Here is an 11,766-nt window from a genome sequence, read left to right as displayed (position 1 = left end):
GGAATACGCTCTGCAAATATTCAGCAAAATCATTAGATCTGCATATTCTTAATTAATGAGATTTTGGCAGAATTAAGGGTGGGGGTTTTTTTATCCAGGCTATAGTTTGTCCAAGTCCCTGGGTGAGGTTCAGCTCTTTATGTTTTCGCTGAGGAAAAAATGTCAGCAAGGTCTAACACTAAGTTGTTCTCCACCTCCAGAAAACCCCTGATGTGGGAGTACCAGCATGCGGCACGGTGGTGAGAGGCACGTGAGCTCAGCCCAAAGTTTGCCCCTCGCCGCAGCTTCTCTGGCTGGGGCAGCCGTTGGGGCCACCGCAGCCCTCCAAGGGCGGTGGGACTGGGTTTGAAGGAACGAGGGCCAAATAACGTGAAAAAGATTTGCCTTCTGCACAGAGGTAGAAACCTCATTGTCCAGTCCTGGGCACAAATGGTTAATCTTTTTGCTTTTCATAATCCATGCTATTTCTGTTGTTTTTGTGACCCTTTAATTGCACCCGTGTAGGCAATACACATGTAATTAGCAATGCCCTGGCAATAACAACTGATAACATCGTTTTCCAGCATTTGAGAGAAAGAGGAGGGGGCGGTTGTTGGTCTGTCCAGTCTGGAAGGCAGCCTGTGGGTGCCAGGGAGGCATGCCAGAGCACATGCCTGATACGCCGCTGGGCACCTAGGGTATTATACCTGATGCTTCACCTCCCCCAGATTCCCCCCTGCCAGTCCATCCAGGGCAGCGGGGAGGGAGCTGAGGACTGCTGGCTTTTCAAGCCGGTGCTAGATGGTGCCTCGAAAGGGTTCAAACTCCTCCTTCACCCTATTAGGGACCATTTATTGAGCATGTTTTGTGTTTCGTGTGCGTACAGTAATGCAGCTCTGTCAGCCCCATGCTGGAGCACTGACCAGACAACAGGCTGTCTGCACGGTGATGGTGCCAAACCGGGGAGGGGGGCATCGAGCTCGAGCTAGGTTTGTGCATGCCCCTCTGGAAATTATATCTTGTGAGTTTCTGCCACCAGCATAAAAAAAAAAAGGGAGCCATTCGGGAAGGGGTTGGACTTTGATGCTTTGGAGGGTGAGGGAGAATACTTTTAAAATAATTGTTCAGGCCAGAAAATTAAAGCCAAACCTGGCCTCGGTGTTGTCAGGAGCAGCCTCCTACTGCCTTCAGGAGGGCCAGGATTGCACTCAGGGGTTTGTAAGGCTGGAGGACGGCGAGTGCCTTACAGCAGCGCACGGGTATTTCTGGCACAATGGGTTTTGCTGTTAGTGACACTGGAAAGTTGTTTGGGTTTGGCTTTTCTTTTTTTTTTTTCCTTTTTTAACCTGGCATTGCTCCTTCAAGCAAATTAAAGTCTGATACATTTGCATTTCTATGTATCATTAACCCAGACACCTACTGCAGGGCCGAAAGCTCGTGTCTGCTGGCAGGACTAAATCCTACTAATGCGCTTTTCCTAACTCACTGAGGGAATCTGGAGTCTCCCCTTTTGAAGCCGACTTGCTATTCTGACTAATTGCTTCTGGTAACAGTTAATAGCATTTTGCAAAGGCACTTCTTCTGCTGACAGCAGATTGATGTAAGGAAGGGACACAGTTCACATTTCCAAAGGGAGCATCGGGAAACCCATTACCAGCTTCATTAATCTGTTAATAATAAAATTAAAGTACAAATAAAATGTGACAAATTGGGTTCTGTTGTGAAAGTCACTTTAACAGGAGGCTCTGAATAAAGGTCAAAACAGACTCTTGATTTCTGCTGTGTTTTAATAGTAGAATCAGAGGAGAGCATTGTAGAAACACTGTAATTAATCTGGCGATACTATAATTGTCCCCAAACGATACAGAAGGAGTTTGACAAGTGATTTTTTTTTTTTTCCCCTTGCGAGCATTTACAAAACCTGGAACATAAAGCTTTGTCACACGACATTTAAGTGCTAATCCAATTTCACAAGAAGCTTTCAACAGTGGAGGTACAGGGGACAGGCTCACTTTCCCTGCCTGCGTACTTGCAGCTGCTGCCTTGGTCAAAACTCAGGTTTACCCAGCAGAGGGGTGAAAGACAGAAGGAAAGCCCTGCAGGTGCAGATCCGCTAGCAGCAGCCACAGAAATGAGCCTGGCGTTGGAAACAGGCTTCATGGAAGGGTCAATAAGCCTGAGCAGACATCCCTTTTCTGGCAAGGAGGGGGTTGGCTCCCCAGGAGCCCTTGTTTAAAGTGAAAACCATATAAAATCAGCTTACCGTCCACCCCTTCTTTTAGGGCTATCCCCCAAACCTATCGGTGCCCCCTGTATCTCTACCATCAGCCTTCCTAGCCGCATCCTAGGTTAGCAGGATACCTTAGTCTAGCCTCAACAAGCACATAATCCGCCTGCTGGGATCTTCACCTACTATGGCAGAAGCAAAACTGCTAAGATTGAGACCAATTCCAGCCTCTCCGAGGCACGGTGTTAATGGTTTCTGTAGAAAAACGTCCAATTTATCTAAGTTCCTGCTTATTACAGTTGAGCGATTGCCCCAAAAGCAATCAGCCACAGAACGTAATTTGGGGACACAGCTGCAACGAACAGAGGCCTTCCTGCAGCCTGGCAGAGCGTGGTCTGCTGGGAGCACCTGAGCCAAAGGCACGCTTATTAAAGAGCCCAGCCAGGCAAACAAATATATAAACACGTTCATGTGAAGTCTTGGAAGAGAATGGCTCATTAAGCCAAGTCAGGCAGGATGGCTCTATGGAAAACTGATAGCTCTGGTTTAAAAATCAGCAGGAGGAAAAGGAGAAGCCTGTCCTTCTGGCTCGTGCAGGCTGTACAGCCTTCCTCTCCTCCAGTCATTTCAGAGATAATCTCAGGCTCCGAAGAGACCAGATTTGCAGTTTGAGAAGCCCCACGTGGAGTTAGGTATGTCAGGAAAGAAGCAAAGGGAGGGCGAGGATAAAGAGGAGGGGAAGGAGGACGAGCTTGTCACCTGGTCTCTGAGAGGACTCTGCAGTTACTCGCAGGAGGTGTGAAGAACATGGTGAGGAACTGCCCTGGTGTCGATGGGATGGGGGCTTGGGAGAGGCAAGAAGCCTGGAGCAGATGCCCATCAGTGTCAAAATGCTGATAGGCTGGAAATTGGGTATAAACTGGGCTTAGAGGGCAGCAACTGTGTGGGTTGTGAGGTGAGCTACTGAGCAGAGAGGCAGAGTGTGGGAGGGAGGGAGAGAGGGGAGCAAGAAGGCAGCCTACTCTGGATGGAGAAACCCTTCTTAAGCCCAGTGCTCTGTCAGAGGAAGGGGCAGGACTGAGGCTCACACTAGCGAGCAGATTTTTATGTCACAACACGTAGTGAGAGTCCTTCTCATGCTCAGCCTGGCTTTAGCTGCTTGCTTTACGCTCAGTTTCACATTTAAGATCTCTTGGTTATTAACATCAGATCTCTAATTCTTATTCTAGCTATTTGAGCTCTAGAGGTGCAGCTATCAATCCAGTTCAGTCTGGGTTCATGGAGAGCTAAGTTGCCTGTGCCTAGGGGAAGATTTTGGGCAAAGCGATGACAGGCAGGTCTAGGATTGCAGATGCCGTGGGAGCTGGCGGCTGCCTGATTGGAATTGAACTAGCAGAGCGCTATTTCCTACCTCTTTGGTCCCATTTCCTATCGCTCTCCCTCTTCCTAGCCTTCTGAAATGGGTCTCTCTCATGCAGTGTTTGCACAGGGAGGGCTGAATAAGAAGGGCGGTCTCCACTTGGTTTCCCTCTTCCCTCCTGCTTGTCTCTCTTCTGCCCAGCAGCAGTTTGTGCGTACTTGGCCCAGTGTGAGCCTGAGGAAGAGCATCAGAATAATTGTAAAAGACCATCCCCAGGGTTGTTTGATACCTACCAGCTGCTGAGTCTCCCTCAAAGCCTTTGCTAGCCACATCTGCTGCATCAGAAGGAGGGGAGCTTCATACTGCCACTGCCTATGTATAGGATCCTGCAGCTGCCTGTTGCAAAGGCAATCCTGCCCCAGGCTTTTCTTCTGTTCCTTTCTATATAGTATATGGGTCTCTCATAACTGCTTTCTCTTTCTCCTTCCCAAAGAGTTCTGCCTTGTAAAATATTAGAGAGAACAATCCTATGCAGAGAATTAATATCAAAGAGAGATGACTTCAGGCCTGAATGCCCAAACACGGCTCCCGAGGTCCAGTCAGTACAGTGTAACCCTGGGATCAGCATTTGCTCTAAGTAATTCCAGCTCTGTATTTTTCTTCTTCAAAGGCAGCAACTGCAATAGCAAAATCCTGACCTTGATTTTTGGGGTGAGTCTACCCTTTTGAACAGATCTGTCAGAATGTCAAGAACATGCAGGATGAGCTATACTCAACCCAAGAGAAATCTGGCATCTATCGCTTTAGCAGTTTCATTGCCACCTTCTTTCGCTTCCTCTTTAGACCATAAATGTTGACTAAAAGGCATTTTTAATCAAGGTTTATGTATCCTGTCACACTCTAAGATATATTTCTCCATAAAGATAAAAGAAGGTGCCAGGGAAAAACTCTGTGTTCAAATCCTCATTGCTCATGGCCAACAGCACCAAAGTTCATTTTTTATTGTCTCTTTGGACGGTGAATAACAGAGCACACGTACCATTCTGCACGGGGGATTGGGATTAGTATAAACAAAGCAGAGAAATTTATTCTGCATTGAAAAATTAGGGATCAGAGTGGCTATTTAGAGAGTTAATGGCTTTTTTTTGGTTTTTCTTTGTTTTTTTCAGCAGTGGCAGTGCCTCAGCACCATGCCCATAATGCACTTACAGTTTCTCTCTGTCACTACACACACACTCTCTACATAAAACCAGATGCCTCCTGCTCCACAGATTTTTCTTTCACCTGTGCCATGGAGCAGTAAGGGACAGCAAGGTGAGCGTGACATCAGGCCAGTGGAGCTGGGTCTTCATGGGTGGACAAGAGCTAAAGTCCCACAGTCCCAAGCACGGAGAACAGGGCAGGCCCAGGGGGGCAGCCCAGAGTCCAGATCTCTGGGCAAGTCCACAGCAGCCAGACAGATCCAAGTTCAAACCAAAACATCAGCCCATGGGCTGGGGTCAGGGTCAAAATGGTCCGGCTGCAACCAGTGCAGGTGGGGCCAAGCACTAGAGCTTCAGCTGAAATCAGTGTTCAAGCTAAGCATCTACATGTGTATCTGTTGTGCCAGGTTCACCTATAGGAACAACCATCACAAAAATTCCCGTACAGTCTAAATGGCTGCTGGCTGTCATTCGAGAGGCTCTTTTTTAGCTCTCCACAGCTTCTCACAGTAAAGCAAAATAGTAGGAAACAAAAAATAAAGAAGATTTTTGCAACAAAATAGTAGCCTGCCCAAGGAAGAGTAGAGAAAAGTATAGCTGATGGTAGTCTGGAAAACAAAGCCGTTATAGGAAGAACCCAAATGAGGGAATTTTTTCGGGGTAGGGGGGGAGGAGAGGGGAAGGAGGAAAGGGTTATTCAATCTGGCAATGAACAAAGAAGAAGGAAAAAGCAAAAGCTGGAAGCTTAAGTGAGACATGTGCGTTGTTACAAAGATAGAAGGCAAATGAGGATACATAGCCAATATGAGAACAGTTTAATATGGGATGTTCCCCATTCCTTTCAGTCTTATGTCAATATTTGGATAACTTCCTCCATGGCTCAATCAGTACTTCTGAGCTCAATGCAGAATTTGTTGAATGAGACTCTTTGGCCCGTACTAAACCAAAGATGAGTAGAGAGTCCTAATGCTCCCCATGGCTGTAAAATGTATAAGCATATGAATTTATGGGACTGGAGTTTACTTTTAAGATCCCAGTCTCTGGCTGCTTGCCTGGCTGGGAAGAAGGACGCATCACCTGAAAGGCATATGTGCCAGACATGGAGCCATTGCTCCTCTCAAGGCGCTCAATCTGTCACCAGTATCCTCAGCTGTCAGCTGAGTATATTCAACACGTTTTCTAAGGGGGGAGTTTCTATCCTGAAGTCCAAGCGTGAAACCTGCCATGATTTACCTGCTTGACACACTACAAGCGGTGCCACCAAGAGACTGGGGGGATGGTCACCAAGTCAATCGCAAACCATGAAATTAGGCATATAGCGAGTCAAAGGAACAAGTCATTGCTGCTAAGACTAAAACTGAGCAACATGAGTGAGCCTTTGAAGTTTCAGGGCCCAGAAGGATCAGAACAAGTACAGACGAGAAAATCCCATTGAGCCCTGTTTTGCAGTCGCGGGTGCTGAGGTCTCTTAACCAGTTTAAAAACACAGCTTATACCTTGATGCGGGAGGCATAAGGGAAGATGTATTGTGAGAAAAAGTACTAGTAACTGCTGGGTGGGTTTTCCTCTTCACCATCACCCAGGCTTGGCAGGAGCCCTGAGTGAGTTCCCCAGACAGCAACACAAAGCCATCAAGCTGGGGCTTGGGGACAGGCCTGGGGACAGGCTTGGGGACCACCGGTGGTAGGCAGAAGGCCTGAAATGCTGGTGTCTGTGTGCCTGGAAGAAGGACAGTGTCATCAGAGCCAGGAGTGTGGCCAGAGGATGGGAAGAATGGTAGGACAGCTTGGGTCAAGAGCTGAGGGGTCAGCAAGCCTGGACGTTTCTGAGCGAAGGAAATAAAGCCCTGGTGTGTTCAGGGAAGCAGGACTTTATAACCTATCTCCTCTCTGTAAGCAAGGTCACACCAGAGACATACGTGTATTTATACATATGGGTCTCTGCCTCAACTGCCTCCCCCTGAGGAGGAAGAAAGCCAGTCAGGCCCCCAGATTAGCAACTGCTTTGGCAGCCCAATGTCTGCAGGAAACGTAGGGCTGGGATCCAAATATTAAGTCTTCGTCAGGACTGTGAGACCATCCCTAATGGGATTCTCTCCCCCTCTCCCTCCCCTCTCCTCTTACACTTGCCAGTCTTAATTTCATTTTAGCTATAAAGAGTCTCTTTGCTCCTGACATTTCCTCATGTCTTCCCTAAGTAAACCTATGTTTATGACATTAAATACATTCACTGTGTATCGGTATCAAGCAATTGCTTTTAAAAGATAATCTTCTCATTTCTGTTATTACCCCTTTATTTCCTCTGCTATTTTTCTTGGTGAGTTATATGGGGAAGAAATTACTGCTATTTTGTCTCCAGGTTTCCCTGAGGAACCTTGTCAAAATGAACAGACCTTTTACTAAGCTTTCCTCTACAGATTGAGCAGAAATAAAACAAAATAATTAAATGGCTCCTGAAAGAATTCAGTGCCTAAAACCCTGGGGAAAAATAATGGTTCCATCTATGCCATTGTGAAAGCCTTTATTGCAGCGCAGCGTTTCTGTTCTGCGTAGGGTCTTACGGTGTCATTGCCATCTCCGTCAGCTCCGCGTGCTTTGCAGCTAAGTGAGGTGGCTAACGAGCGGCGTCGGTTTGCTCCCGCAGCCTCTCCCCACGGGGAGAAACCTGTGTGGTTGAGAGCCTTCTTTTGGAAGTAGATTGCTTTTGTTTGAGGCATATTCTTATTCTTGGTTTTAGTATACTTGTTATCATCTCTTTCTGTTAAAGAAGTTTAGCGGCACTCGGGGAACGAGCGTGCCTCCTAGCTGCCCCTTCTCCTGAGTGCTTTGTTCTTTGACAGGAGTTCGGGGAAAAAAAAAAAGAAAAGAGTATTTGGGAAGTTTTTCTCAAGTCAGAAATGAGAGGCTGAATTTCACACTAGTGATACACATAAGCTGTGCCTACAAACCGGCATGATGAATAATGTCTTGGCTCGCTCTGCTGTGCAAAAATATCCTGCGTCCATGCAAAGTGATGGTTACCACAGCCCGAAGCTCAGTTGCCACATGGAAACCCTGAACTCCCTTTGTCTTCCTCTTTTTTTTTTTTTCCTGTTACAAAGCATGTGAGGGTTCCTCGACTTTGGAATTTGCCCTTCTCCTCGGATCAAACAGTCCGAAGCTGTTTAGTTTTCTGGCTCGTCTGTTCCCCCCCGCTACTTCTCAGAGAGCGAGAATTAATGGGCTCAGTCCTGCAAGACACTGATCTGTTCAGCAAACCACTTATGCAAGTGTTTAAATTTTAACCACGCATAGGAGCTGCATCGCTGAGGTTAATGGGACTGTAGCGGAGACTGCAGTGGGATCATCTTCCCTGACCCCGCGGCCTGACCTGCCGACATCCCTCTGACTCCCACGCTGCCATAACTTGGGGGTGACCTCAGCGCATGTTTGTTTATCCTGGAGTTAAATGAGCATATAGGGACTTTGCTGGATCTGCCTTAGCCTGCCTGGCCCTAAAGTTCAGATCTCTGCAGAGCTGTCACTGGGGAAAAGCAGACGGGTGGGATCAGCCACATGATTCTGTCCGATGGCAGCCAACTACCTTGGCCATGAACCCCTTCAGGGACCTAGGACATAGGCAACTCCTGGGACAGCACCCTCTTTCTCACCGACCCACCACACTTTCTGAGGGGTTTTTTTGCCTGCCGAAGGGGTTGTGTGCTGCAGGGAGGGGAGGCTGGCACCATGGTTTGGGCACTCGAGTTTATGGGGATCTGGACCTCAGCAGTTTCCTCCAGTCCCATGTTGTAACGGCAAAAGGAGAGGCCGCCACCCCAAGCAACACCTGCGGCGTGAACAGGGGCTCTCACCAGTCCTTTGTTCTGCGTAGAAACAACAACAAAATCCATCTTAGGCATGATCGCTCACAAAACTTATAAACCTTCTGAGGCAGCCCAAATTGACCCATCTTTTTCTTGAGGGGGGGTGGAGAAAACAAGCTCCAGTGGTCCCAATTACTCTGTTTGCTAGAAAAAATATTTTCATGTAATGACCTCAGTAGGGAGTGAGCAGCTCCTTTTGTGTATTAAATTAAAATCTCTGGGGGGACATTAGGCCCTGTAATTCGTATTTTTCAGATGCAATTTAAGTCTTTCATCAAAAAAACCTCATAATAATTGAGCTCTGTGATACCCAGTAGATTCATTTTCATGTGAAGGATGAAAATAGCCAGCAACACGTTAACAAATTCCATGGGGAGACCAATTGTAATGATAAAAATAATCTGACGTGGGCATGAATTTGCAAATACAGTGCTTTATGGATCGCTGAAAAGGAAGAGGCTGTCTTAAACTCTTTCTTTATATTAAGATAGAAGTGGGGAAAAACTCCCTAGCCTGCTCATTAAGAATGGAGTACATGAGCAGTCTTCAAAGAACAGAGGCCCAAAATGATGCATCTCTATCTCTTATTTAGAAAAAAATCCCATGTACTAGGACGACTGCTTGCATACGTTGTCGTCACTTCTGCTGCATTAAATTGACTGAGAAAAGGAGAGGTCTGCACAAGCAATGATTTTCATGTACCGGTAACTGCAGAGAACATGGCTTCCTGTGCAAATAACTGATGCCAGATGAGACCTCATGTTTTGAGGAGCACGTGTATAATTTCCAAGGTTTTGGGGCTTTTCCAAGAATTGCCTGTGAGTGTAGGAGAGCCCCAAGCCTCAAGATGCCTGCGTCCAGGGAGAGCGCTGGTATGTTAGAAAATATCAGCAGAAATGGACCTGAGACATAACTTAGCCCCTGGGGTGGGTAGGCATTTTCTGGTGGGAAAAGTGGCATTCCTCCCCCTCCAGCTGGAAACCTTATCTAGCATCATGGCTTATTAAAGCACATTGATGGATGCCTGCCTCTGCAGCAGTTCACCTCCTACGGAGAAGCAGAGCCTTTGGGTAGGGCTCTCGGCAATTCCCCTCAGAGCAGGGGGGTTGGTTCCATGCAGCCACGGTCTGAATGTGAAGCTGCAAGCTGATAGCCCAGGTCAAGGAGAGGGAGGATATGGCTGGACGTAAAGAGGGAGATAGGAGAATAGAAGAAAAGACAACAAATTATTTATCAAAGTAACAGATACAGTCTTCGCTCAGCGTCGCAGTTCAAGTGACAATAAAACCCTCTGGCAGTCTCAGAGGACAGTGGCTTTGCCTAAAATAATTTTAATTATGATTTTAAGCAAAAAACCTGTTTTAGCAGGATTCATTATCTGATGTTGAAACGTTTTCCGCTGGACCCCTTGGTTTTTGCAATTCCTAGATATTTACTGCTATTAAAGTAAGACAAGAAAAGAAGCTTATCAGTCCCATCTGAACCATATTTTGTTGCATACAGATGTTTTAGTCTATTTTTGTATTTATTCATCTATAAATAAGCAAACTAAGACCCAGTCCCATAGTACAGACGCGCTCCATCAGGTACTAATTTTCAGCACATACTTGATTTGTCAAAAAAATTGTGCAGAATAAGCTTCCTACGCCCTGGTTCATAAGAAATCGGACTGAGTCATAGTACAATTAGCAGCCTATGAAAAGCGGAACAGGAGATCAAGCCTATGTCATACATTTTTCCTGACTGAGTTGTGCAGGACAGCATTTGCAAGGAGATAGGGCTGGTGAATGATGCAGCTACACTAGAAAAATTACCCAGAGTAGACACAGTTGTGGAACCTGGGCTACAGCCTACAGACACAGGTTATTCTGCTGAGATAAGTTATACCAGCAAAAAATTAATTCTGCTTCTGCTAGAAGTCCTTTCCAGAGATAGTACAGACTGAGAAGAGCTAACAGACATGACCCAAGTTATGCGGTTAACCCTTTAAAGAGAGACCGTGACTCACCATCATTCACTCCTAAATTCCCCATCTTTCACAAGGTAGAGAGTGAAATTATTTGCTTTACCAACTCCTGCCAAATCACTTTATCCCCAGGAAGCCGTGTGGAAAACCCCAGAGGAAGCGTAAGAAACAGGCGGGGGGAGAAACCAGCTCCCACTTGCCCAGGCTGGGCCAGCTGAAGCCACCAGAGAAAGAAGGGGCAGACTGCTGTCACACGGCTGGTACCGCCAGCAAACACTTATTTCCATCATTGCAATGGGTATTAGACATCTCCTTCTGCTTTCTTCTTCTCTCTAACTGTGAATACCTCAATGTTGGGTTTATACAACCCCGTTTATGCAGAGCTGATCAGCTGGCTGTTCCTGCTGTAATTCCCTCCGCCAGCTGGCACTGGGAGAGCACCAAGGAACCAGCCCAAAGACCAAGAAGGAGGTGAACTGGGCAGAGAAAAAGGCCAGTGTGTTATAGAGGAATTTCTTTGTAAGCAAGAATATTAAAAGGATGAAAATCGATTCATAGTGAATTCAGGAGGCTCTCTCTACATATTTTAACTGCTTGGTATTATTATCTCGTTGAAGAGGCACTCCAGGCTCACTAATATACATTGTTACACAAGCAAAGCACTCCAGCATTGATTTTTCTCTAGCAGAGGATTATGAATCAACATGATTTAAGCAACTCTATGGCTGAGAGTAATGACCAGAGCCTGGAAGTTAGCCAAGTGCAAGGAACTTTCTGGACAGAACCAGGTTTGTATCACTGCTTTTAATTACATTTGAAGACATGGATTGTCCATTAATATGTGACCTCTAATTATGTTTTTAAGAGGTGGCTCTATTGAAAAACAGCTATATCAAGAAGATGTGTGCAGAAGCTTAAACCAAAGCAATTTGTTTGGGGTTTTTTTTCTCCTCTGCAGCCCCTTCAGGAACCTTTCCTTGAATGAGCAGATCAGCTTTTACCAGAAGGCCAAAGGGGCCAGCGCATGCACCGTCACTCGGGTCCCAGGGCCTCGTCAACCTGAGGGGGATGTTGTAGTTACATGCGGTACGAGGTAAGCTAAAAAGCAAGCAGCTGCTGCCCTGGCTTGCCTCTGGAGGCACTGAAAGGATGCAGCGGCAGAGGGGGAGG

Source organism: Egretta garzetta, unplaced genomic scaffold (genome assembly GCF_000687185.1).
Source record: "Egretta garzetta isolate BGI_Z169 unplaced genomic scaffold, ASM68718v1 scaffold14, whole genome shotgun sequence".
In the NCBI taxonomy this organism is placed as follows: domain Eukaryota; kingdom Metazoa; phylum Chordata; class Aves; order Pelecaniformes; family Ardeidae; genus Egretta; species Egretta garzetta.
The sequence above is the reverse complement of the archived record's forward strand: the minus strand, read 5'-3'. Positions refer to the sequence as shown.